The 22749-nt window shown below is 41.5% G+C and overlaps 1 protein-coding gene across 1 annotated transcript in view; it reads left to right on the plus strand.

Moving 5' to 3' along the window:
* Positions 1 to 22539, plus strand: part of RPS6KC1 (ribosomal protein S6 kinase C1) — a 248245-nt gene extending 225706 nt beyond the window's left edge. The window contains exons 15-16 of the transcript XR_009210687.1: positions 13707 to 13796; positions 22461 to 22539. The gene's annotated coding sequence lies outside the window, so the exon portion shown is untranslated. The remainder of the gene's footprint in view (positions 1 to 13706; positions 13797 to 22460) is intronic.
* Positions 22540 to 22749: the final 210 nt, after the last annotated feature.

Here is a 22749-nt window from a genome sequence, read left to right on the forward strand (position 1 = left end):
CTCCCTTCCCAAACACATATATGCTGTAATACAGGGACTCTGCGAAACTGAGGCCTGTGACAGACTGACGGAAGGAACCAAGAAGAAGCAAAAATTAGCTCAAATTAAAAGATATGCTGCTGCTCCTGCTGTTGCTGGGAAGATAGTGAAGATGGCAGTAGCATACTGCCCACGTAATCCCCCATAAAAGCATACAGAGCAACTGGATAGCAAAATAAATTCATAGACAACATTTGCAACAAAACTAGGTGACAAAACATTAATCACAAAGTACAAGCAGTTGGGGACGAAATACCTGCAAGACTTGCATGATATGTGAGAGAGAAAAGGAAGCAATAGTGTAGCTTCTAACTTGACCTGAGAACAGGAGAACCCCAAATAGCCAACTGGTGTTCACTGGGAAGCTCAGTGGCCCAATTTGAGAGCAGCAGCTGAAGGTGGAAGGTGTTTTGCTCACTCTAACACCTGGTAAGTGCTAAGCGCTCCAGACGGGGATTAGAGGGCTGACCTTTGAACTCTCAAAATTGACCTGCCAGCACTGCCTTCTAAGTGCCGGGCCCTACACTTAGGAGAGATTGCTGGGAATGGAATTAAAAGGGAATAGTCTAGGGACAAGAGAAGGGTCCAGAGCAAAGGAAGGGAAGAGCAGTTGGGAAATTTCAGAAAGCAAGATGTCATGCTTTAAAAAACCACCAAAACAACAGAAGAAGGGGCTTGGTGAAGTTAGAAATGTTTTTTTTTTTACTTAACCCACTTTATTCTCATCGTTTAGGAAAACTAATTTCATGTAAAAATGCACAACAGAAAAGAATCAACATTAAGTGCCACTCAAAGATAAGAAAAAAGAGAAATAGGAACAGAATAATACCTTTACAAATAACAGGAGCATTCCAGAAAGATGTATTCACAAAACAGAGTAAAACTAATAATTTCAAAATGAGCTGAAAGATATTTTAAAAAGTATAGAAGACATGAACCAAGAAAAATTAGAAAGTTCAGAAATGAGTTGACAGCTCAGGAAAAAATTAGAAATTAAATATTATTTCAGAAATGAAGACTAAATTAGAGGGCAAAAGAGTGAATAGGCTGGACACAGTGGCTCATGCCTGTAATACCAACACTTTGGGAGCCTGAGGCCAGTGGATTGCTTTGGCCGGGAGTTTGAGACCAGCCTGGCCAACACGGCGAAACCCTGTCTCTACTAAAGTACAAAAAAGCCAAGCATGGTGGCGCACACCTGTAATCTCAGCTACTCAGGAGGCTGAGGCACAAGAATAGCGTGAACCAATGAGGTAGAGGTTGTGGTGAACCAAGATCTTGCCACTGCACTCTAGCCTGGGTGACAGAGCAAGACTTGGTCTCAGAAAAAAAAAAAGTGAATAAACACAACAGAAGTATGAATCAACACAACAGAAATAAACGTTAACAGAAATATAAGTTGAAAAGGAATTTAAAAAAGTTTTTTAAGTCAAAAGGATTGAAGAAAAAGTGCCAGATATTGAAGTAGGCAAAGAAGATGGAACTTGTTTAGTAGATCACAAAGAAAACCAACGCAAGGGAACTGAACTAGTAAAAACTAATTCAAGAAAACTTCTGAAATTTTTAAAAAAAGAAGCACCATATGAAAAAAGCACACTGCATACCTGAGAGTGTTTACAGTATGACTAATACCAAAAAAAGGAAAAAGTACTTTGAACTTCTAGAAGAAAAAGCACATGATTTACAAGGGAAAACGTTTCTAGTTACACTTCTCAACAGCATTTTATAGAAGGGCAAAAGTAAAAGAACATTTAAAATACTCAGTGAAAGAAAGAGAGCCAAGGATTTTATATCCAGCAAAACTGACTTTTAAGTATAAAGGGCACATGTGGTTATCAACATGGAAAAACTCAGAAAGTATTTTTCCCTTAGTTTGGACTACTATAACAAAGCGTCATAGACTGGATGACTTACAAACAACAAAAATTTATTTCTCACAGTTGCGGAGTCTGCAAGTCAGATAAGGGTGCCAACAAGGTTGGGTCCTGGTGAGGGCTGCCTTCTGGGTTGTAGACGCTGACTTGCTGTGTCCTCACATAGGGGAGAGCAGAGAGGAAGCAAGCTCTCTGTGACCCTTACAAGGACACTAATCCCATTCATGGGGGCTCTACCCTTATGACCTCATCTGTCCTAATTACCTCCTGAAAGCCCCATCTCCTAATACTGTCATGTTGGGGGGTAGGATTTAAACATGAATTTTGGGAGAACACAAAGATTGTCTATTGCAGTTCCCACGAGTTCTTCCTAAGAAACCTAGTAGAGAATGTATTGTAGACAACTGAAATGAGAAAGACCTTAGCATGTAAACTTAAGAATTAAAGAGTTACCTGTAGAAATATGACTAAAGGAGGACTAAGAAGGAGACAGTACAGTGTGTAATGGCTATATGCTCTGACCGTGTAATAGAACTGCTTTTCTTAATGGAGAAAGTAGCAAGAGTATATGCAAACGATTTGCAATGTTTTTGGTAATCTTTGTGGTGATGGTATTGTCATTCTAAGATTTGCTGTGTCATGTGGTGCTATGATCTGAATCTTGGTGTCCTCACAAAATTCCTCTGTTGGAACCTAATACCCGATGCAATAGTATTAGGCTGTGGGGCTTTGGGGGAAGTAATAATTAAGTGGTAAATGGGACTAGTGCTCTAATGAAGGAGATTAAAGAAAGCTGCCTAGCCCCTTCCACCATGTGAGGATGCAGTAAGAGAGCACCATCTTTGAAGCAGAGAGCAAGCATTCACCAGACACTGAATCTGCTGGCACCTTGGTTCTGGGCTTCCCATCCTCCAGAACTGTGAGCAGAAGAATTAAGTTGTTTATAAATTACCCAGTCTAAGGCAGAACCGTCTGATGTGGGACAAAACAGATAAGTAATATTGGAATATCATAATTCTGCCATTTCTTCTGCTTTTAAGAACCAGAATGAAAGAGTCTGATGTCGAGAAGTGGTTATGTAAAAACTGAGTATTGAATTTGAATAGAAATTCTCAATATAAATGTATGAGATATTTTTATCTTTGAATCAATAATATTTCCTAGTTTATCATAGTGAAAGCCCTTAGAAACAGTGTCCAACTTAGCAGAGAGTGTGTCTAGAACCCAGATTGTGGTTTTGAAATAACTGTTTTATCCTAAAAGAAATTAGGACTTCTTGGAACAATAACTGTGGTGCAGGAGGCTTACAAAATGAAGCTGAAACATTTTGTAAGAGATAACACAGAAACTATCAAAGATTTTTGGGGTCATGGCAAAAGGACTCAGAGCCTCCTACTGGCCACACATGGGACAATTTGACCTTCAAAAATAATAAGAATTGATACATCCTATATATTTAAATGCACAACTTGACATTAAAAAAATTGATCACCTTTGGAGAATTACAGGGAACCAATTCGCTATCTTGAAATCTTGGAAATGAAGGGATTCAAGCATTTATGCTGATTTTTATGTGAACTATACCACTGAGTATCCAAATAATGAGAGGTAGAGTGTCTTTATAAAATTATTCCAGCTACGGAATGAAAAAGAAGTGATAGAATATTCCCATTTTGCAGTCTTCAATGGATGGATACAGGCATTAAGCATCAATGGTTGGTAAGATCACAAAAAGAAAGACAATCAGACAGGAGCCTCCTGTAGTATTGCCAGACACCACCTTGCTAAAGGGATACAATCTGGGTTTGAAACTGACGTGGATCAAGCTGCTAGCTTGCAGGAAATACCGAAGGCACAGAAACATGTTGACTGCCACCATGAGTATGCAGTTGGCAACAGACACTGTGGGCAATGATAGGACTGATAGTCTGGGTTCTTTAACAGATAATTTGTAAAGAAATGAAAAGTAGGTAAGAGAAACCAATAGATTAAGAAAGAATTAAAAGATATATTTTTAAGAAGTGAAAGACTAAACAATAGTATCTAGAGATGCACATTTGGGTGATAAAATGATTTTTAAAATGCAAAGAAATGAGAACTATAACAGGATCATTGGTGCATTGGGGGAAGGAAGATTATGATTGGTTGGGGCACATGAAGGAACTTCTGGGGTGCCTATACAATGTGTGTGTGTGTGTGTGTGTGTGTGTGTATTTTTTAAGTGGAAAAGATAAAAGCATCTGGATGCTGGCTATCTTGTCCGTTTACCAGATGTCATTTCTACAGGGCTACTGCTAGCCTTTATTGGTATCTTTGTGCAACTTAGGAAACGACCACCCTTCCTCAAGGCATTTACTGCTATTGGCCAGTAAATATAAATCTACAATGCCTAGGATGTAGCAAGTGCCTCTTTGATGGTGTCCTTGTGCGGTGTACAACATGTACAACTTTATGAAATGGACTTGGGTCTCTGGTTCAAGCTTATCTCTGTTCAGTGTTATCAAGGAAAGGATTTTTTTTTGTTACTGTTTTTTTCAAGCAGCGTTTTGTTCTTTCAAGAACTTTACGGCAATGCGATTTTGCAGTCCAGTGGGATACACAAAGCGCTCTTCTAGCTAATATTTCTCTTGCTCATTTTAGCATGCAGTATCCCTGAGGTAGAATTAAGTACTTCCTGAGATGTTATGTAGTATTAAAAATGTTTAAGAGGGCTGGCTGGCTGCTGAGGCAGGAAGTTCCATGGCATACCCCTGCTGTGGCTAGCACCACTGGGGCTCTAGACCTCATCTTGGCTAAGTCTAGAACTTGATTGACCATAATTAATCAGATTCAGTGAAATAGACCCACATTAACAAAAGTTCAAAAGGTGTGATATAAATCAGAATATCTGTTTATTAATCTTTCATAATAATAGTAACTGCTAAATGAACCAGAGTGCTCCCGTTAGCCCCTATTCTCTCCGTGCTAGGCAGGTAGCTTTGAAGCCAGGAGGTTGTGTGGTTTGCAAAGGGAGGTGGATGATCCTAATGGTTGGTGACATTCTCATCTTATTCTGTTCCACCCATCACTACTCCAGGGATATACCTGCCAGCTGGACCAAAACACTTGTGTCAACCGTGTCAACATTGTGCAATGCACACACTTACACATTCTTACTTGCTAGCTTATCTTCCCAGACTTCATACTGGGGGAGGAAGGGAATACCATCCCAGTCAGCCTGAGCATCTGGGTCGACCCCAGTGATTAGTGGCACGACAGTTGAAGCAACCAGCTCACCTTGCATACAAAGAATTTCAGGTGCATGAATCTAACCCACATGGAGCACTTCCCATAGACTAGACAAAAGGAGGAACCAACAATGGTTTCTGATCTTAAGTAGCTTACAGTCTAGAAGGGACAGATTCAAACATTCCTTTCCCATTTTTATTAGTTTCCTACTTTTAACTTATAACCTAGTAGAGCCAGATTTAAACATTCCTTGCTTGCTTCCACTAGTTGATACCTATAGATATATGGTGTGATTGAATCAGAGAAAGCCATAAAGTAAACTTGGCTCGGCTTGTGTCTGGACTATCACAAAATTCATATTATTGCGTTTCTGTGTAAGTAAAGTTTCACTGAGTTTCTTTCCTTGGGTGGTTGTATAACAGGACTGAACTATACCTGAACTCAATCCCTACATTTTATCAGATTGGATTGGATCTATTGGATCCTGCTGGATGCAGCCTTATCAGGTAGAAGCCTGCTGTTCAGTTCTGTATTTAGAGAAACAACACAAACTTCCTGTGCGAGTGGCAAAGTACCGAGAGACAGGACTTCATCTCTCCACCCTTCTTTAATGCTGTAGGTCTGTGTGATTGGGATTGGCTTGTTGTTTGTTTGTTTGTTTGTCTATTTTTTTAATCTGGCACAGAGCATGGAACTCTTAGTGCTGCTGCTTCAGGTTTCCGAAGCACATCCTGATCTGAACTTGGGCGATGCTGGTCTGTGAGCCCCCTGCTGTTCCTCAGGCGCCCCCAGCCACAGCCACAGGGCCACTGTATTATCTTCTCACATGCCTGGCACCAGGGCTGGAAACATAGTATCTAAAATTAAAGAGTTCTTTCCGTCCTGGAATTTTGAACTAACCTTTAGAGCTCAAATGAGGGCTGGATGATGACAGCAAAAGAATTAATCTGGGGAGTTGGATGCTCAAAAAAAAAAACAAACAAAAAAAAAAGACTTAAAGATCTCATCCCTTAAATATATTGGACCTGGGATGGAGATGATTTATGTATATTTTGGATTTAAAAGAGTTTTGTAAAGAAATTTTTTTCCACGACTTTTTGGTTTAATTGCCTGGCATGGTGGGAAATCCCAACACAACAGCGTGGAACTGGGGCATGAAAAGCAGCAAGTGAAACGGATTTATGAAGCCCATAAATAAAAATGAAACTCATTTCATTGTCCAAATTGAGTGGAAAGGCACAATCTATCCCAATTCAGATAAATGGCAGAATGGGACACGCACAGGGGAAAGTTCTTTCCATTTTAATAAGGCAAGATAATGGGTGTAGCATAACTGAAGAATTTCAGAAAAAGGGACATTTCATTTTGCCAGACTTGACCAAGGAGGCATGTTACTTCTATCTACTCTATGAGGAAAATGTGCTTTTCCAAAAAGAATTACAGTGAACTGCATATTTAAATCATGCCTCAGGCCGGGTGCTGTGGCTCATGCCTGTAATCCCAGCACTTTGGGAGGGCGAGGCGGGTGGATCACTTGAGGTCAGAGTTTGAGACCAGCCTGGCCAACACGGTGAAACCCCATCTCTACTAAAAATACAAAATTTAGCTGGGCGTGGTGGCACGTGCCTGTAATCCCAGCTACTCGGGAGGCTGAGGCAGGAGAATCTCTTGAACCCAGGAGGCAGAGGTTGCAGTGAGCCGAGATCGCGCCATTGCACTCCAGCCTGGGAGACAGAGCAAGACTCCGTCTCAAAAAAAAAAGAATCGGTCATGCCTCAATGGGCATTTTCCTGTAAAGGCAATGGCAGTGAAAGGGATGAGAGGCAAAGGCCAAGGTGAGCCACGTTAGGCAGTAGATCTTCCTGCTTCTGGAATTTGGGGTTGCCAACCTTTTACTGTTCTCTTCTGAGATGCACACTGGTGCTTAACTGTTCTTTGAAGGCTGTTTATTTCTGTACAAATGGATAGGTAAGACTGAGGTGAGGGCCAGCAGTGAACAGATATATTTTTAAAAGGCAGGAAGGAATGATACGGGGTGCCTGCACGTTGGGTGGCAGGATGTTTGTGTTCTGTGCCTCCTTGGTGATGTGGAAGCCTCTGCTTCTGACTCCACATTGATTTCCAGCCCTTCCTTTTCTGGTATGTCAATTCAGCCTATTCTCTTTCCAAACTAAATTCCTAGGGCTTTTTTTGCTGTTGTTGTTGTTTTGTTTTTGTTTTTTAGGTTTTTGTTTGTAATTTTTTGCTGGTCCACTTTCAGTCTTTTCCTAGGTCTAGTTGTGACAGGGCAGACATGCAAGCTGGTTGCTCCAAAGTAAGAGCCTGGTCACTAGTCAAGAAACAGGAAAACCACGGGGTGCGTGAGGGACCCAAACGCAGGCATGAACTTATTGGTAGGACACGAAAGCCCACTTCTCGTTCACTTAAACATTTGACCACCTGTGTTGTACTCATCCTGTTAGGCAGCGTAGATGATTCAAAGATAAATTAGACCTGGGCCCCCTCACCCTTCAGTAATCTCACTGCAAATGGTAGTGTTTACCTCCTCCTTCGATTTCCACCAGCACTCCAGGCCACGCCAAGAAACACTTAACCTAAGTAAAAATGGGATGTTTGCCTTGCAAATGTGGCTTCCAGGCAAGTTCTTTAAGCCCTTTCCAACTCGATTGCTCCCTAAGCCTGGCTTAAATAGCAACTCTGAAGCTACCACAGCTTTACCAGTATACACTGAAAACGTACTCCAGCAACTAAAAGGCCACATAATCAAACCATTCACTTCATCCATCTCTCTGGTCATGTATGATGCAGGGCTTAAATTCAGGCTAAGAAGAAGGGTAGATTCCTTCCAACTTCTTTGTGTGAGGTTCTGGAAGCATCTTACCACCTTTTTGTACTTTGAGGAGAAATCGCCCCTCTCTGCAAGAGGATGAAATCTCTTCACCTGCTGCCTCTCGCACTTTATCTTCAAGAATTGACCTTACAGCAACTTAGCTAACTTGATTCTTTGAAACATTTCTGATGCAAACTCCTGGGATTGATCTTTCTTGTTTGGTGTTCTATCCTTGGATCCTTAAAGACTGTGACTGCACAGGGTTCCTTGCGTGGTGAGAAGTTGACTAATTAAATGACCACAACGGGAGGTGCTTTACTGTCAGGTAAAGAAAAATATGTGTCAGTGAAATGGGGAGGAATCTGCACTGAAAATTGGAGCCCAGAGAGACCAAAGTCAGCGTGTTTGCAGCACTGCATAAGGAAGAAAGGCTCCGTGTGTGGGAGTCCGAGTGAGTTGCTAACAATAAAGAGGTGTAGTGGGGATATTCCTTGGGGCAGAATCCTCCCACACCATTCTGCTTCCCTCTTCTGATGTTGTGTTCACCAAGGAGACTTCTGATTAGTAACCCAGCTTCCTTTCTTAAACATGTTGACATTGGAAAGATCACCTTGATAGGAAGCCTGGGAACTCCCAGCTTCAGCAAGGGAATATCTGAACCCCTTCGTTATAAATTAGTAAATTAATATGCTGATTTATTGTTTAATCATATGTGAATTTGGTTGGAAAAAGGTCATCACTAAGAAAATCCAGTGTCTGAGTAGTAAGGTTGAGCATCTGGGCCCCGTTGCTTCGAGGTGCTTGAGAAACCCTTTCCTGTGACACCCCTCCTGGCATCTTCATAGGTACCTCCCCAAAGTCCAGCACATTTCCCATTACCTTCCACTCCAGGAGGAGACCGTGCATCAGACTGTGTGCTGGTTAGGATGAGGGTTTTTAAAGATTTTATATTTTTTTCGTCCTTACCACTTATGATAGACAGTGATTTTCTAAAAGGAAGCGGAATAGAGGCCGTAGGATTATGCAAATTCACATAATTATTGAGAAACAAAGGAAGAACTGCAGGCCCTCTTAAACCATGATCGGGTAATTGTTCTGATTTGTTGGTGTAGACTTGAATAACACCTCTCTGACCAATGAGGGCTCCCCCACAATGTTTCCTACAAAAGGGGAAAAATAAAGAAAGTCACTGTTAAAATAAGGCAGACCTCCTCTTTGAATCACTGTGACATGGATGAGGGAAAAACCCAGAAGGAAAAAAATGTGAAAAGTTTACTTCAGGTTTAGAATTTCTAATTCCACCACTTTTGTGTGTGTGTGTGTGTGTGTGTGTGTGTTGTTGTTGTTTGATAGACATGACAGCATCTCCTCATTATTATGGAAAATATAGGGTTGGTGGTAATTACTATCTGAATATGAATGGGAGCAGAAGTGGGCATAGCCTGCACTGGCCTTTCTTTGACAAGGTATAACTTTCTTCTGAATTTCTGTGTTAATTAATGCTTATTTAAAAACCACTTTAATTGGTAGTAAACACCTCAACTTTTTGTACTCATTAAAATGCAGCCATTGATGTGTGATGGATTTTTTTTAAAGCTTAATTAACTTTCCTTCTGTATATATAACCTATAATAATGACAAACATATTGGGAAAAAATTACCCCTGCTTTTTCCCCCTTTCTCTCTACCCCCATTATAAAGACATTTTTAGCTGTGGATGCCTCACTTTGTTAGGATCAGATGCCATTAATTTGGCATTTTTGAGAAGAGTAGGTGGCAGGAAATCAAAGCTTTTTGAGACATTGGTCATTTCTAAACCAAATACTCACATATCTGCTGGGGAAATAGGCGATTTTTCTTTTTTCCCTTTTTTTAAGTAAAGTTTCCTGCTTGAGCCCAGGAGTTTGAGGCTGCAGTAAGCTATGACTGCACCACTGCATTCCAGCCTGGGTGACAGAACGAGATGCTGTCTCGAAAAGAAAAGAACAAGTTTGAAGAAACTGTACCCCAGGTGACTTAATTTGAGTATCTTCTTGGAAAATATCAAATTGTAAAGATCTTGGAAATGTTTTCTTGGAGTTGGTTATAATTATGTAGGAACTGAGTAACGCATCCGTCTCCTTTTTCATTAGGAGATACGATTAAGATACTGTAACTACCTTAGAGAAAATTTGGAAAGTAGGAAACAATTCTTAATAATCTAACTACCATAATGCAATGACAGTTTTTAATTTTTCATAATCCCCTTGCATTGTTTGTCTATATTGAGCTTGAAATTGCTGAGCAGTGAAACCACAGCTGGTGTGGAAGGAAAGCAACCCGAGCACCATTAAACAGCAGACACTTTACTCAGATGCCACAGCATGAGAAGACCTTGAGAGAGTGCTCTGCCTTGGGGAAGAAGGGCAACATTTTTATAGACCTCTAGCAAGAAAAGTCTGCTGAAGCTCAGCTAATTTTGGTAATAGTTGATCAAAGATGGTTCTCACAAGAGGAAGAATTGGTCTTGTAGTTTACCATCCATTGGATGAGAAATCTGCGTTTTGCCAAGGAGAGTGGGAGAAACAGCTGCAAGGGGTCACAGTGGAACATTGTCAGTCATTTAGGGCCTCTTATCTCTTGGTCAATAGAGAGGTGAAGTCTCATAATTTGATCATATTTTGGTTTGTTCACTCCTCCAAATACATAACTGATGTCAGTTGCAGACTCAGGCTCATTGGCAATAACTGCTGTTGGATGTGCTGGTGATTTTTGCCTTCATAGTTGAATTTCAGCCATTTTTGAGTGAGTAGCTGACCAGAGCATTTAAGACTCTGGAGAGAGCACAGTCAGTGACTGTGGGACAACACCTATTAAAAGAATTACCAGAAGGCCTTGGATAATGCCCATATTCCTAGATAGATCCCGCCCTACCTAGGATCAGCCAGAACAGTTCCATGCCCAACACAAAGAGAAGAGAAGTTTGTTATTAGTAAACTCACCTAACAATTTGTTCATCTTCTTGACTTACCAAGGTTTAATCTCTGATATCCAGGATAGCATAGTTACAGGAAAGAATTTTAAGAATCTTATTTGTTAAAATAAGATTCTTCTTTTTTCAAAAACACTTCTTCTTCTTTTCAAAATTATTCTTTCTCCTCCTCTTCAAAACTATCTTTTTGAAGGCATTGGTTTAGTGCTAAACCAATGGAGAAGGGAAAAGACAGTTTTGAAAAGAAGGAGAAAAAAGAGACAATTAAGGGTATGGCACTCAGTGGCTCCCTGTGATTGGGGTCTTGAACTGGAGGTCATGAGCAAAAGCACTCCATGTCTAGCTGTCCGCTACTTGGTTTGAAATTCCTTGGAAAGCTGTCTCCTTTGTGATGCCATTTGTTTCAGAAGAATTATGAAATCAGTTTTAGATATCTTGTCAATGTAGAAGTTCAGGATGAGCGTGTATATCTTGGGAAACAGGAATCCAGTGGGATGATTTCTTGGAGTTTCACTGCAGTATTTGTATTTTATGTTACCTGATAATGTTTCCTCCAAGAGGTACCCCTCAGGTGTAAGACCACAACCAACAGGAAGTAGATAAGGCAACTGTGATATTATCATATAAAGATCAGAGTAACTCTGGAAAGTAAGATAGTTAATGATCTCTGAGATTGGGATGTCTTCTTTCCCAGTTTGTAAGACTGGATTTTTGATGTGAAGGATCTCAGGGAGAGCTGCCAAGATATCTTGTCATATGTTTATGCTCTTTTTTTTATCCATCATGGTCAAATTTTGATTCGTATATTGGATATAGTTTTGGAAATCAAATTATTTGCTAAAGACTAAGGAGCTCAGAATATATGTTCCAAGGAAAATTCTTAATTCTTTTGTTTTTCCTTGCTAGGGGTTGGGAAGTCCTTAACTAGATCATGCAAATCTGATCTTGACCAAGGATTAAAGTTAACACGTCATTGACCTTGAAGGTGACCTTCATTCCTACCTATATTAGGAAAACATTATGAGGATATATTGTCCAGTGAGAGGGATGTGTTTAGGAAGGGGCAATGGAGGAGAGGAAAGAGGATCTGGAGAATGAGGAACAGCAGAGCAAGAGGGAAGAGGAAGTCGAGGTTCAGGGAACTGCAGGGAGGCCAATGAGCAATTAATTGTGTTGGGAGAGGGAGAAGATAGTTCTAAGTTTAGATTTTAGATCATCCAGGTTTTTTTTAGCCTTTCTTAAGGAGGCCTTAAAGGAAGCAATTTTAGAATATTTCTGTCTTTCAAAGGCTTTTTTATACCAGTAAAAAAACGCCAGTCATTGAATATTTGGAATCTTTGAATCATTTGTAAAGTGCCATGCAAATGGATTATCTTACTCATATCCCAAATTGATCAGAGTGGCCACTGAAGTTCTAAATTGTTCTTGGTAAAATTCCATCAAAGCTTCAAATATTTGGTGCTATTGGCGTCATGTTTGTACATGTAAGAAGCCAGAAAAAGACTTGGCGTTTCATTGAATGGCTCACGATTGGCCCTCAGAATCTCGACAATACACACCCATATTGTTGCTGAGAGCCCTGAGTTAAGAAACAATCGAATGAAAGTTTTTCACCAAGGATAATTAAGAAGAAGAACAAAGGCTTAGGTGGTACTTCAATGCAAAGAGAGCCAAGTATTAGTTGGGGGCAGGACTTTACTGTGCAGTCCCTGGGACTTCCAGAAGAGACTTGGGGATCTCTTGCATTCTCTATCCTCATCAGAGTGGCTAAGCTGTTCAGCAGTGGGTCCAGGCAGTGATTAGTGTCTTGGCATCAAAAACTGTAGAAGATAATCAGCCAGAGCATCATTAGCATAAACTTTTGTTCTGAATGCTACAGCATGAGAAGACTTTAAAGGATGTTCTGTCTTGGGGAGGAAGGGTAATATTTCTATAGAGTCAGAGTAGGAAGAGCCAGCTGAAGCTGAGCTGTTTTGGGGCGTAGTTGGTCAGAGAGGGTTCTCAGAAGCAGGAGAGATCATTCTTGTGGCTTAGCAGCCATTGGTTGGGCAATTCAGGCTTATCAAAAGGGATCAGGCAGACAGTTATGGACTAAGGTCAAATGAGAGTCAGAGTGAACATTTTTAGTTCTTTTAGAGTTTTTTTTAAAGGTGCTTACTACAGTGATAAAAGAAGTCACTAGTGTGATGAGTAAGGAGTAAGGTGGGGAAGAATCTTCCAGGTGGCCCTCTGCTCAGAAGTTGTTTTCTTTACAAAAGAAGAGGAGGTTGTTGATTCTTCCTTTCTTCCCGATGCACCATCCCCATCTCTACCCTGCTTGTCTCACAAACCAACCAAAGCAGCAGGGAGAAATGCAGTCGTATCTAAGCAGCAGCAGATGACAATAGCTCGCAAAGTCTTAAAGAGGGCGGTGGGCAGGACCACACCTCCTTAAGCTTCCAGAATGCCACAGTAATGAGCCAGAAGAGCCCACGCCCTTGCAGACAGAGGACTGAGAACTCACACAGACTGATCATGTAGCTTCACTTAAATGATGTCTGAAAATGGGTCTGCATTGTTTGGTTGTACTACTAAGGCCATACTACCACGTGAGCATTTGCTTATGGAATGTGAGAAATACAAACAGGAACAGGCCTTGTTCATGTACCTGTGTGTGAACCGTGGCCTAGTCACTTGTGAATCTGAACACAAATGTCCACTGTGACTGCCCCGTCCGGGTACCTCTGCTTACAATGTCTGGAAACAGTCTCTTTACCTTTTTTAGGATAAAGTCAATGCAAAGGATTAGCTGAAAATACTTGAGTCCACATGATGGAAGGAACTGGATGCCATTTAATGAATAAGCAACTTAAGCGTAAGTATACATACCTAGAAATAACTATATGTGGTTTGGGTTTTATTTTAATGTGTATTTTTTTTAGAGACAGGATCTTACTCTGTCACCTAGCCTGGAATGTAGTGGTAACCTCAAGCTCCTGGGCTCAAGCAATCCTCCCTCCTGGGCCTTCCAAGTAGCTAGGACTACAGGCATGTACCACCACACCCAGCTAATTTACAAAAAATAAAATATTTTTTTGGTAGGGACAAGGTCTCACTACATTGCCTAGGCTACTCTCAAACTTCTGGCCTCAAATGATCTTTTCACCTCCCAAAGGGCTGGGATTACAGGTGTAAGCTACCATGCAGGGCCCTAAGGTTTGGTTTTGATATTAATTTCCTCTTCTTCTTCGTTAACCCCCTGGCTAAGAAACTGCCTCTTTCTTAGGCTTTGCATTAGTCATCTCCATTGAGCACTGCAGTCCCTGCTTCAAGCTGAGCACCCCCAGACCAGCAGCCACAGGGTGAGGTTCAACTTGGGGGCGTCTTCAGCCTGGCTGCAGGAGCTCAGCCACTGTCCTGAGACTTTGCTTCAACATCATGCTACGAATTCTTGAATTTCAGTGTCCCACGCCTTCGTCTTCTACGTTCTAGTAACTTCTTGAATAAGGGTGCATAGGAAATACATTTTTGCATGTGTCTTTTGCCTAAATGTATATACTTCCTTCAAATTTGATAGTTTGGCTTGGTATAGCATTTAAACTATAACTCCATGCGCATTTAAACTATAACTATTTTCCTCAGAATTTTAAAGGCAATTATCTTGGATTCTATTTCTATTTCTGACCCTTTGGCCAACCCTTTTTTTTTTCCTCTTTGAAAGCTTCTAGTATTTGTTCTCAATGCTCGTTATTCTAAATTTCCCAATCATGAGCTCTTAGTAGGAACTTTCAACCTGGAAACTCATGTTCTTCAGCCTAGAGACTGTTTATTGTATTTCTTCTTATGTTTGCTGTTTTTTTGATCATTTCTATTAGCTAAGTTTGAGTCTGTTTGAGTGATCTTTAAATTTTTTTCTTTTCTGTTTTTTTATCTCTGCTCTTTTTATTATTTCTTGGAAATTTCTTCATCTTCCAGTTTTTCTATAAATTTTTCTTTCAGCAATCATCTTTCTAATTTCAACAATTATTTTCTTTGAATATACCAATTTTATAGCATCTTATTCTTGTTTTATAATGTAATTTTTAAAATCCTTTTCAGGAGAGAGAAACCACAGTTTTAGTTTTTATTTTTTCATTTCCAGCATGATTCCCCCTATTGTGGTTATCAAGTGCTGTGTAACAAATTTCTCCCCTCCCCTTCATGGCTTACAATATCATTTATTTTGTTCATGAACGTTCAACCTGAGCGGGGCTCTGCAGGTTCAGCTCATCTTTGATCTATTCAGTGTCAGCTAGGGCTGGAATCACCTGAAGTCTTCTTCACTCACGTCTGGTGTTTGGTTTGGACAAATTCAAACAGCTGGGGCATCTGTCTCTAGCAACATGTGGTCCCCAAAGCATGGAAGCTTCATGGGAATCAGACTTCTAGTTTGATGATTCAGGGCTCCTAAGATGTGTATCCCAGGAAAGCAAGAGCCGAGTGAAAGCTGCATTCTTTGTATGACCTAGCTGCAGAAATCACATAACTGCCATTTCCCTTTTTCTGTATTGCAGTGATGTCTGATTAAAATATACTGTGGCCAGGCACAGTGGCTCACGCCTGTAATCCTAGCACTTTGGGAAGCCAAAGCAGGTGGATCACCTGAGGTCAGGAGTTCAAGACCAGCCTAGCCAACATGGTGAAACCCTGTCTCTACTAAAAATACAAAAATTAGCTGGGTGTGGTGGTGCACACCTGTAATCCCAGCTACTTGAGAGGCTGAGGCAGGAGAACCACTTGAACCTGGGAGGCAGAGGTTGCAGTGAGCCAAGATGGCACCACTGCACTCCAGCCTGGGCAACAGAGCGAGACTCCATCTCAAAAAAATAAATAAAATAAATAAATAAAATATATCGTGAGCCACATGTGCAATTTCAAGCTTTCTAGTGGCCACATTAAAAATATAAAAAGAAATAAAGTTAATTTTAATAATATATTTTATTTAACTTAATATCACTTTAATATGTAATGAATAGAAAATGGTTAATGAGATAGTTCACATTCTTTTCTCATACTGTCTTCAAAGTCCAGCGTAAGTTTCATACTTACAACACAGCTCAATTCAGATGCTAAATTATTTTTATTTTTATTTTTGAGACGGAGTCTTGGTCTGTCGCCCAGGCTGGAGTGCAGTGGTGCGATCTCTGCTCACTGTAAGCTCCGCCTCCCAGGTTCACACCATTCTCCTGCCTCAGCCTCCCGAGTAGCTGAGACTACAGGCACCCGCCACCACGCCTGGCTAATTTTTTTGTATTTTTAGTAGAGACAGGGTTTCACTGTGTTCGCCAGGATGGTCTTGATCTCCTGACCTCATGATCCGCCCGCCTCGGCCTCCCAAAGTGCTGGGATTACAGGCGCAAGCCACCACGCCTGGCCGCTAAATTCTTTTTTTCAGATGCTGAATTTCTAGTAGTTAATGTGAAATACAGTCCTGCCAAAACAATAAAGCTAGAAGAAAAACACTTTGTGTTGCTTCAGTTTTTAAATTTAAATTATTTAGAATTGAATAAAATGATTATTTCAGGTCTTCAGTTGTAATAGCAACTTTTCACTTATTCAACAGCCACACGTGCCTAATGGCCACTGGCAACCATATTGGGTGGTGTGGCTCTGTTAGTTGAAGTCCCACCTAGATTCAAGGGAAAAGAAGATAAACTCCAGCTTTTAATGGGAGAAAGGACCATGTTTTAAAGAAAAGAAGCAGAAGTATTGTGGCTGTTTTTGGAAAATGCAATCTGCCACACCCTCTGAGTTTCCCTTTTTCCCTGGTTTATTTGCTTTGGTCTCTATATTTCATGGCAGAGACTTTCCCTTAGTGTGTTCACATTAAGACTGAAGCTCTTCGAGGTTGATTGGAGGCTCTGTGTGGGGGGGAAGTCTGTCTTTGGTAGGCTTCACTGAAGGGTGATTGACAGGGGCCAGGACATCTTGCTGGGAACTGACCACAGGTCAGCATCTGCTGGTTGTTTCTCTTAGGTCAGTTTCTTCTGAGAAGGCTCAGCCAGTCTCCTTAGGATATATAAACCCGGCTGTCAGTGTTCTGGAGGCAGAGGAGGAGGCAGAGGCAGTTTAAATGTTCACCAAATGTCATCATTTTAGTAAAACAACTTTCTGGTGTCTCTACCAGAGACTCTCTGATCTAATTATGCAAAGAATCACCCTCCCAGTGCTTGCTGGGTTGGGAGGAATGGTCTCCTGACTGCCACAGGGAGGGTGGGGAATCAGCTGATCCTCTTCTTCACACTTCACCCTCACCCTGCCTCCTGAGGAAGGTCCCTGAGCCTTTCTGGGGCTCTCTACTGTGACGCAATCCCATGTCAGGGGCGCCCCCTCTACAGGCTCTTAGGGTTCATGTTTTTTCCACTCCGCTAAGCCAGTTATCAGTCATATATCCACTTTCCATCCTCCAAATATTTGGAGACATCTGTTGTCTGCTGTCTTCTCCTTTCCTGTTTTCAGTGTCTTTTGTATATTTCTTTGCTTATTATTTTAGTGGGGTTCTAGGAGAAAGCAGAGATAGCCTAATATGACAAGGCCCACCAGAAGGAATGTCAAGGGCATTTGGTGCCCTAGGACTTCTAGCTGTTGAGGTCAACAATTGTGTAGCTTCAAAAATAAAAAATTCATGTGAAATTTCGCTATAAATTACACATTACTCATTATAGACAATGGACAACAGTCAGCCAGTCGATAAATACTGGGCAACTAGTATATGCCAAGCATTGTCAAGGTTCTGGGGATGCAGTGATAAACAAGGCAGAAAAGGCATATAGTCCCCCCCCGCCACCAGTGCTTCTCATGTCATCTGGAGATTTGTTAAAAATGCAAATTCTGTAGCTGGTCATGGTGGTGCATGCCTGTAGTCCCATCTACTCTGGAGGCTGAGGTGAGAGGATTGCTTGAGCCCAGAAGTTCCAGGCTGCAGTGAGCTATGATTGCACCACTGCACTCCAGCCTGGGTGACAGAGCAAGACCCATTTACTTATTTATTTATTTTATTTATTTATTTGTGAGACAGAGTCTTGCTCTGTCGCCCAGGCTACTAGAGTGCAGTGGCATGGTCTTGGCTTACTGCAAACTCCACCTCCTAGGTTCAAGCAATTCTCATGCCTCAGCCTCCTGAGTAGCTGGGATTATAGGTGTGCACCACCACCCCCAGCTAATTTTTGTATTTTTAGTAGAGAAGGGGTTTCGCCATCTGGGCCAGGCAAGTCTCGAACTCCTGGCCTCAAGTGATCTGCCTGCCTTGGCCTCCCTAAGTGCTGGGATTACAGGCATGGGCCACTATGCCCGGCCAAGACCCCATTTATAAAAATAAAAATATAAGAATATGGAATTCTGTTTCAGTAAATCTGTGATAGGGCCTGAGATTCTACTTATAGAGAAGTCTTTCTCCTTTATTCCCCCCAGAGTTAACCCAGTCTCTGAGTGCTTCACTCTCAGTGTGAACAGAGGAAAGTCTCTAATGTGAAAAATGAATATTGCGACCTTTACTAATATCCTCTGCCTGTCTGCTTTTAAAATGTTTTCACTTGACGAAAAGTTGGCTAATGGCCTTTTGTAGGTTTCTGCACCTATTGTGTTCATTGGCTCCTAGAATCTCAGGAATGAAAGAGACCTGAGAAGTTACCTAGTCTAGACCAGGTGTGGTGACTCACACCCATAACTGCAACACTTTGGAAGGCCAAGGTGGGAGGATCCTTTGAGCCCAGTAGTTTGAGACCAGCCTGGGCAACATAGTGAGACTCTCTTTCTAAAAAGAAAAAAAAAGATATCTAGTCCAAAGCGCCATTTGTAATCCTTATATTCCTGTGGATTAAGCATCACTTCCTGAGGTTACTGGACCATTGTCTTTGTGTTGAGAGCCCAAAGTGGGGGTTGACGTGTAGTGGAAGATTACTGTGCCCGCCGGTCTAACTGTGGCTCATCCACGTGTGGGCACAGATTTGACCCTAGGCAACCCCTATCTGTCCTAGTGGCTTCAGTGTCCTTACAGACATGTGTCATTAAGATCAAGGCTGGGAGAAACTCAGGGACAGACTCCACATGACAAGCTTCTTGGTGCTTGGCACACTGTAAGTATTCAGGAGCTTATTTTTGTATATTTTATATATATTATTCTATATATTTTGTATATATTTCATCCACTGGACCTTTGATACTTAAAACATTGCCCATGTACCAGAAACATCAACATCATCTGACAGCTTGAGAGAATCTCAGTCCCTACCCCAGGTCTATAGAAACAGAATTTGCATTTTTAACAAGATCCCCGGGTAATGTGTGGGCACACTAAAGATTTGAGTAGCACTCGACTGTATGCCTTTTCTGCTTTGTTACCACAAAACTTTGTGAGTGCTATGGCAGCGTCTGGTGTATGCTGGCTGTTTGGCATTTGTGGACTGGCTGACTGCTGGTCATTGCCTTAGGTCTTCAGCAAGCCAGGCTGCAGCCCGAAGAAAGGGATCTCCAAGTCAGTTTCAGGATGAGCGGGGAGAGGAGAGGATAAAGATGTCCTTGCTTTGTGCCTGGGATCTGTAACTTATTTGGAAGCCTTGGTAGTGAAAGCTAGTATTCCCTCCAAGATTCATCTTAGGATTTTCCCATCTGAAACTGACCTTTGCGATCTCTCTGTTCCTTCGGCGATCCTGGAAACTTGACACCATCTGAAACTCCTCCCAGCTCTGAGGTGACTTGGACGTTAGAGCAGATGTCATGGCTGTGTGGATGCCTGGACTCCAGGGCTTTCTCTGCTGGTCTGTTCTCTCTGGTGGTGCAGGAGCTGTTTCTTGGGACTGGAATGTGGGGCCTGGCTCTTCCCCAAGCATGGTCCGCACCCTGGCTGTGTTTCTCCTGACAAAGGCGCGAGTGTAGGATGTACCCAAACCCCAGAGAGTCCAGCACCTTCCTCCCAGCCGTGCAGAATTATTTCAAGAATCCCCCATGGTTTTCTTATCCTCAGGATTTCGAATGAGCCAACTTGAGGATAGCTTTATATTACCAAAAGGTTTTATAAATAATTTAGCAACAAGGCTCTAGTGTTATAATAATATTTTATTTTATTAAAAATATATCAACTGAGGCCGGGCGCGGTGGCTCACGCCTGTAATCCCAGCACTTTGGGAGGCCGAGGCGGGCGGATCACGAGGTCAGGAGATCGAGACCATCCTGGCTAACATGGTGAAACCCCGTCTCTACTAAAAAATACAAAAAATTAGCTGGGCGAGGTGGCGGGTGCCTGTAGTCCCAGCTACGCAGGAGGCTGAGGCAGGAGAATGGCGTGAACCCCGGGGGATGGAGCCTGCAGTGAGCCGAGATCGCGCCACTGCACTCCAGCCTGGGTGAAAGAGTGAGACTCCTTCTCAAAAAAAAAAAAAAAAAAAAATATATATATATATATATAAACTGAGAAATATAAAAATAAAACATCCCCTCAATAGCGCCATTGTACCGAACATTAATGACCATAGCCTGAATTGCGTTTAGAAGGTATAGATGCTTGAGCCAAAGCCTTCCTTAACCCAGGACATACTCTGGGATAATTAAGATCACTGAAGCCTCATTACATATGTATTTTGCTTAAAATAAAAATGCTTTCTCTAATTTAAAATAATACATATTAACTAAAGAGAATTTGAAAAATGTAGAAACTTTCAAAGAAGAAACAAAAATCACCGTAACTCACCACTCAAAGATAAGTGTTGGTAACACTTTAAATCTATTTTCTTTTAGTCTTTTTAATGCATATTATGTATTATTGTATAAAATTGAAATTACTCTGTATAGAAAATTTTGCATCTTTTTTTTTTTTGAGATGGAGTTTTGCTCTTGCGCTTGTTGCCCAGGCTGGAGTGCAATGGCGCGATCTTGGCTCATCGCAACCTCCGGATCCTGGGTTCGAGTGATTCTCCTGCCTCAGCCTCCCGAGTAGCTGGGATTACAGCATGTGCCACCATGCCTGGCTTTTGTATTTTTGTATTTTGTATTTTTAGTAGAGACAGGGTTTCTCCATGTTGGTCAGGCTGGTCTCGAACTCCTGACCTCAGGTGATCTGCCTGCCTTGGCCTCCCAAAGTGCTGGGATTATAGGCATGAGCCACCATGCCCAGCAAATTTTGCATCTTTTTATTCACCTAACATCATGACAAACATTTCCATGTGCCACTAAACATTCTTTGAAAATATCATTTTGCTTTACCTATAGTGTTCTATTACATGGATGTCCTCTGTTTTTGTTGTTTGTTTTTCAATGACTCCTCTTTTGCTCATCACTGAGACCATTTTCAATTTTTGCTCTTACAAGTAATGCTGCAATCACCTTTCCTAGAAACTGTCTTTGGGAAACAGTCTGAGATTCATGCAAAATCTTTTTTTTTAGAGAGTCTTGCTCTGTTGCCCAGACTGGAGTGCAGTGGTGCCATCTTGGCTCACTGCAACCTCCGCCTCCTAGATTCCAGTGATTCTTGTGCCTCAGCCTCCCGAGTAGCTGGGATTACAGGTGCGTGCCACCACACCCAGCTAATTTTTTATTATTAGTAGAGATGGGTTTCACCATGTTGGCCAGGCTGGTCTCGAACTCCTGACGTCAGGTGATCCACTTGCCTCAGCCTCCCAAAGTGCTGAGATTACAGGCATGAGCCACTGTGCCTGGCCACATGCACAGTCTTTATTACTGGACCAAATTGGGATTTAAGCTTAAGACTCTTGCTGTATATTTGCCCAACTGGTATGTGAAATAAGTTTCCAGTTTGCTCTGGCTTTATGGGACCAGTTCTTTGAAAAGTACAGTGTCAAAAACTCCAACTCCGTTCAGCTGAGTGTTCTGCCTAGCTCCTTTTCACTCAGTGGAAGGGAGATGATGCCCATGGCTGGGCAGGAGGGAGGTATTAGAACACAGAGTAGATGAGTGGAGAAGAGTTAGGAGTAAAGGCTAGGGATTCAATTAGATGGCATCAGTGTTTCTAGTGTCTAAGGTAAGGACAGATCCCACTGGCCAAACATATTACTATAAACTTCCCAATAATGAGTTTCTCTGTCCATGTTTTCTTGTTCTTACTAGCTCATCTCTCCTATGTGCCGTGCCCTCTCCATTTCCACCTCTGTTTTGTACCAGTCGATTTGCTTTTTCATCAACTGACTTGACCCTGTAACTTCTGAGAATCTAGCCACCACTCCTAAATTACTCTTGGCTGAGGTCAGGAGACAGGTACTCCATTACAACTGACAGACCTCATTCATTACTGTTATTAGGATAAGCTAGGTAATGCTATGGTAACAATACCCAAATTTTAGTGCCTTTATATAATCAAGTTTATTTCTCATTCAGGCAGCTCTCCTTCAATGGAGAGCGTGGCCTGACTATCCAGTCGGCTTGGATTTCATGGCATCTTGATCTTAAGACATGATTTTTGAGATTACCATAGCAAGTGATGAGGGTACAGAAAATTAAGCATTCTCTTAAGTGCTTCACTTTGGAAGTGACACAGTTTTGTTCAAACTAGGTGCATGGCCTCACTTAATTGCCAGGGATCAGGAAAATGTGATTCTCTGTGTGACCGGGAAGGAAAGAAGCTGGACATATTGGTAAGCATTATGTCTACCTGAATTACCAAAAAAAACCCTTAAAATATATTCCAAACACAGTAATTAGAGAAAAACGTCATTATTAAATATATGCAAGCAGCACTGATAAATAAGGAATGATGAGAGCATCCATTATGTAGGCTTTATGTTTCCAACAGAATTTGTTTACAAATATGTGAAGCTGTATGCCTTATGGTGAAAACAATT

The sequence above is a fragment of the Hylobates moloch genome, unplaced genomic scaffold, assembly GCF_009828535.3.
Source record: "Hylobates moloch isolate HMO894 unplaced genomic scaffold, HMol_V3 SCAFFOLD_18, whole genome shotgun sequence".
NCBI lineage: Eukaryota > Metazoa > Chordata > Mammalia > Primates > Hylobatidae > Hylobates > Hylobates moloch.